The sequence below is a fragment of the Etheostoma spectabile genome, chromosome 1, assembly GCF_008692095.1.
Source record: "Etheostoma spectabile isolate EspeVRDwgs_2016 chromosome 1, UIUC_Espe_1.0, whole genome shotgun sequence".
In the NCBI taxonomy this organism is placed as follows: domain Eukaryota; kingdom Metazoa; phylum Chordata; class Actinopteri; order Perciformes; family Percidae; genus Etheostoma; species Etheostoma spectabile.
The window spans coordinates 24797512-24803337 of record NC_045733.1 but is presented as its reverse complement, the minus strand read 5'-3'; the positions used below and the strand labels follow the sequence as shown (position 1 = coordinate 24803337).

At 39.1% G+C, this 5826-nt stretch overlaps 1 protein-coding gene across 2 annotated transcripts in view; it reads left to right on the top strand.

Annotated features, from left to right (window-relative positions):
* The window catches only part of cd276 (CD276 molecule), a 73391-nt gene extending 68518 nt beyond the window's left edge, over positions 1-4873 (top strand). For both annotated transcript variants that reach the window (XR_004334401.1, XM_032530936.1), the window contains one exon: positions 3999-4873. The gene's annotated coding sequence lies outside the window, so the exon portion shown is untranslated. The remainder of the gene's footprint in view (positions 1-3998) is intronic.
* The last annotated feature ends 953 nt before the right edge of the window (positions 4874-5826 follow it).

Below are 5826 nucleotides of genomic sequence, written 5' to 3'. Positions count from 1 at the left end.
GATACAGCTTCATACTCCCACCCGTAGTGTGAGGTCATTAGGTCAGAGGCTTTTAGTGGTTCCCTGCACTCAGAGGGGATCGATCATTCCAAGCAGTGGCTCCTAGGCTGTGGAATGTCTTGCCTCCCTCTCTACGTTGGGTGAATTCTGTTGATTCTTTTAAAAAGCAATTGAAGACTCTGCTGTTCAAGCACGCTTTTAGTTAGTCTAGGTTTTTTTTGGTTGTTTATGTGTTATATTTGTATTTAAATGTGCTTGTATTTTAATTTGTTATATTGTATTAGTTTTTATTGTGAAGCACTTTTTGATTTTTATCTGTGAAAGTTGCTATACAAATAAACTTTACTTATTTACTTACTTACATGTATCTCTTATGAAATGTACCGGTCTAAAGAAATGCTTAGCATTTAAAATAATAGTTTGACATTTTAAATAGGCTTATTCCTTTTTTTGACAAAAGTTGGATGAGAAGATTGATACCACTCATGTCCATAAGCTCCAGCCAGCAGCTGGTTAGCTTAGTTTAGCTCTGTTCAACATTACAGCAATCCACCTCCCAGCACCTCTAAAGCTCACTATTTAATATGTTATATCTTGAATAGCTTCGTGAGACGGAGAGTGGTGTCAATGTCCTCATCTAACTTTTGGCAAGAAAGTATATTTTCCAGTGTATATATCCAGTATATTTTCCAGTATGTATGTATATATATATATATATATATACAGCATTCCTTTACAAATCCCAATTTAGAAGACATTAAATGAAAAAACAACAACATTAAAGCATTTTTTTCTCTGATACTTTACTGTATGTCCTCAGACACTATCCCTAGCATTTTACTAGCCTTTAACCAATCAGCTTTTCGACAGCAGCAGAGATGGTGTTTTTGATTTATTGCTTTTTTTGTTTGTTAATGTTTTAACTTACGATTGGATATTTCTAAAGTCACTAATGTTTTCAAACTTCAAAACTTGTTTCAAAAGGAGGGGGCTGGTAGAAGAGAGACACAATGCAATACTTAACTTTATTTGGAGATATATTTGGAGGCACACAGTTTACTTGAAGGCTATTTCAATGCATGGTTAATATTAATAATAATGATGTAACCTTATATCTCTTCCCATGCTGATGATCCCAATCACTGTTTAGATATACTGTTTATCCCACCCCCCACCATTTGTGTTCTTCAGTCCCGACAGGATCCTATTTCCATTTCAGCTCTCTACTGTATATTGGTGCATGCAAGGCATTTGTTGACAGGTAAATGCATCCATAAAAAGCAGATCTTTATACCATCTACGAGTCGTATAATTATCCATTCCTGCACAGAGAAATTGTATGGTGTGTTTGATTGTCTGGTGATGATCTTTAAGTATCACAGAGGTTTAGCTGCTTCCTCATTATCCTGAATACTTCTCCAAGGTTATTTTCCAAACGTTTACTTTCATAGTCCCATTCCTGCTGTTTTTCTTTGATAGTAACTTTGACTGTTGTTGTTTTTGTTTGTGTCAAAAAGCAGCGGGCCTGCTGTTTTCAGGTGTGATGTTCCACAAGTGTATACATAAAAAAAAAAAAAAACAAGGGTAAAGTTACCGGCATGGAGAATGAAATATGGCACTTGCATTTCAATGTAAATGAGGAAAGTAATGGACACAGTGCGGATATACAACGGTTCATTAGATTGAATCCACTGTGCCGCTGTATCTTTCACGTGAACAATCTCCTATTGCCCAAGGAAATTAGTGTGCAATCTTGTGTACCTGCTGTAAATGAATCTGTCCATCAGTTTGTGTCTCAGGTGTTGGAGCACAGGAATGGTTCTGCCTTGCTACAGCTGCTTTGGGTTCTCAGACAGAGAGAAGCTGTTTGTTAAACACTAAAGTCTGACTTTACTTTTTGATTGCCTGTGTTACCAATCCCAGAAAAAAAATCTTTTCAGGTATGGTTGCTCTGTTGCTTTTTAAGATTTGAAATTACTGTGCTGCAGATGTTCATCCAGAGTCTTGGTGAAGATCCTTCATCTCATCTCTGAGCTCAACAGCTAGCATGACTCCTCTTTAAAGGGTAACTTCCATTTCTGTCAACTGTATTCCTATGTTTTTGTGTCTAAGTGACTGATCCAGTATTAAGCAAGGTTGCTGCAGTCAGCATGGCAAAATAAGCTACAATGTAAGTTAATAGGGCCATTGTCCAGCTTGTTTTTACTGTCACAAACATGCTCGTTTTGCCAATGACAGGCTCAGATTAATATTCAACATTTCTACAACATGGAAAGGATCCCTTCAGAGATAGACCTTTAAAACCTCTTTGTTGTGATGGTTGGAAAAGTGGAAAGACAACTCAGAACGAGTTTTCATAGTTTTATTTTGTTTCTGTCAACTTTGAATGAAGTGTATTTTAACGATGCTAAAATTACAGTTTTTTTACATGGAATCTGGTGGGTAACGCAATTTCGCGGATGTTTTTTTGTTTACTTTTTAATAGAAAGGTCAGCCTCCTTAGAAATTCTTTCCATAATGTTGTTGACACTAGAATATTAATCTGTGCCCGTCATTGGCAAAATGAGCACCTTTTGTTATGATAAACACAAGCTGGACAATGGCCCTATTAGCTTACATTGTGGCTTGTTCTGCCACTGTCGACTGCAGCGACCTTGCTTAATACTGGACCAATTTCAAAGATTGTTTTTCCCATCAGTCACTTAGACACAAAAACATAGGAAACATTAAAAATAAATGGGAAATAAACGGGAAAAAGGGTAGTTACCTTTTAAAATACAGATCCTTAGATCTCTCTATCGGCATGTTGGTCGGGTTTGAATCTGATGAGAAAATGCATGCGGGAAATTTGTGTTGTTTATTTGGGTGATGGATAAGTTACCTTCTGACAGGTAGCAAATGGAAGCCAGTCTTTCAAATGCATTGCTGCTCCGTAAAACAGATATTTGCCAGCAAGCTTTGCTATTTGCAAAGACTCCTATCATTTAGAATGACAGACTTTATTACTGTTTCATTTTTTGCTTTAACATTTTGAAGCTGTGAGCAATGCCCTTAGGGTTTTATTTAGGATTCATCCACTTCACACCAGGCTGTCATGTGTAAAATATAATAAAGGTATGATAATGAGCATCAATTAGGAGTTTGAAAAAGCTCACTAACAGAGCTATTTTTGTATTTCCCGTGATTGATGAAACATTAGGATAGACTCACTAAGTGCTTCAAACGTGAGTATGTGCATAGAGTCATAACTATTCACGTTTACAGCATATCTAAATCAGAAGTAGATTCATGCAGAGCAGCTAGGGTCTTAAGAGGACACAGAGCATGAGCAGAATCTCCACTGCACTGATTATTAGCTCATCTCAGTTATGTTGGATATCTCACCAGGAAACACAAATTAAAAGATCAGAGCTGATGGGCAAGTCCACTGTTTTCATTTAGAAGTCCAGTTGAATGCGGATATAGCTGACTGACTTGAATAATGTATCTAAAAGCCGAACCTCCAAGCATATAGCCAACTATATTGCTTTTAAAAGCTTCAAGTAGGAGAGCTTCATGTGTGACATAATTAAATTCCACCCAAGTTAATTCAAACTGTTTAATGATGCAGGGAGAACAATTTATTTCGCTGTGCCAGCGGTGGGGTGGTCCGCAGGGGCTACGAGTGAGGAGAGGCATTAGAAGTTTAGAAAGACACTTGTGATACAGAGAAGAGGATGTGTAGGTGGAGAGAGACTTGAAGGTTGTATTGGCTTGATTGTTGATTTTGTCATTTATTTTACTATTATTTATAAAGATAATGGAAATGATAATAATGATAATAGAAATGATGATTAGTAACCGGCATGTGAGACCAAATTTGCTTGCTTTAGTTATTGGGTAAGCTGTTGGTTCCTGTGACCCTCCTGCAGTGTTTAATTATTTTTCGAAGCCAATAACCTTTCCCACGGTGAGCAGTGTTGACATTATACGTATTGTGTTTTTGTGTCTTTTTCCAGGAGTCAAGGCCAGACGGCGGGTAGAAGATGAGTCAGGCGGGTAATCCCACTCCACCTATCCATCAACCTGGAGACTATTTCCAGCGTCCCCTACAGAATGTCAAAGCCTCGCTGAGCAGAAGATGAGTCCATCATCTTCTTTCTACGACTTTCCCTCGAGTTTTCATCAAAACATATAAACACATCATGTGCCATTACTTTTCTATTGCCCTCCCTTTCGTTTCTGTCAGTGGAGGGCCGCGGCAGTGAGTGAACACAGTGGAGTGAGTTGTTTTATGCAAAAGAGAAGCTCTGTTTGAAAAGTACAGGATGTGACAAGATACTTTCTCTGTTGCTGAAATCACTCTGTATGGGTTGCGATGGGGCATGTGCCAGAGATCTCCTGTCTAATAAGAAGGGAGACACTTAAAGAGATGACCCTGCCTTAGTTGCCATCACTGTCTCTCTGCCAGGGAGGGAGCTTGGCTCTCCCATTACTCCTGCACTTGCTAATTAGCATCTGTCGCTGAAGTAACTTGTACCTGTCAGTATGCGCCGCTCTCCTATATTCAGTAACTTGAGGGAATTGAAATTGAATGCCAGCTAAGCTCCGACAAACTGCAAATGGTGCATGGGATACACCCTGATTTTCTCACTGACCTGACAGCCTTATATGTAAGAACTTGCTTTTAATGAACGCAGAGTATCTCATCTAGTTTCTACTGCTGGTGTGGGATGTTTTATCTCTCCCAGACTAGGGGCTGCACTGTTTATTTTATTTCATTTCTTTAGGTACTTGAGCTAGTCCCCGTGCCATATGTTCATGTATGAATGCCAAAGCCATTTGTGTCAGATAGCCCAGTGCCTATTTACATTAAAGAGACATGGTGAAACTGCCTGGTCATTGGTAATTATTGGTCCCATTCCCGGGGCCACTTTGGGCTCGTTCAGGCAGAACAAGGTCGAGTTTATTACAGACATTTCTTCACCCACAGGATTAGCCATGTTGCTCAAATTCATCCTTCCACTTTTCCATTAGTTGATTTATCTGCCGACTAGACTATTCTACATAATGAGTAAAACATGAATTATAGTCAAAGCAATACAAATATTTCATTTACATGCAGATCAACACTGAAATGTTGAATTGTTCCCAGTTAGACACAGTCCTATTTTAGGGCTAATCCCTCTCTGTTTGCAGATGCTCATTCATCCTGAACATTTTACTTGTTTTGAATAATGGATTTTGTCTGTGATTGTTTGTTGCTGTCATACACGAAATAGCTACCTTGCATCAAGTCTGACTTGTATAAGTAGTGCAGAAATATCTCCCCCAACAGCCATGCACAGGAGCACACGCACATACTGTGTCCTCTTCCTAAGCTGGATGAGACTGTTGATCAAACCCCAGGCTGTGCCCAAATGCACAGATCTCTCTGTACAGTAGCCCTTGACCTTGCTGTGTGTCCTCATGGCCCAGACACCCGCCTGAAATTAAATTACAGATTAGTGGCTCCAGGCCCAAAGAGGGGTTTATTTGGTTGGCCCCTCTCTGAGAAACGTCCATTCTCTCATTCAGGCACTGGAAAAATGTCATGGGATTTAAGGAAGGAACTGCCAGTCTTGAAGACATTCTCATCTGACTGGGAGCGCTGGAGCCAATGGTTCCCTAAAACTGAACTGTCTGCAAAGACTTCTAAATCTTACATTGCAGGTAAGAAGGTACACGGGGTTAGTGGAAATTTGGGATTTGGGAGATGTGAAAAATGGGTTCTTGGAAGCAAAATCAAATAAAAAAAGATTAAAAAAGCAAAACTGAAGAAACTCTGATGAAACAGCAGCTCACTGA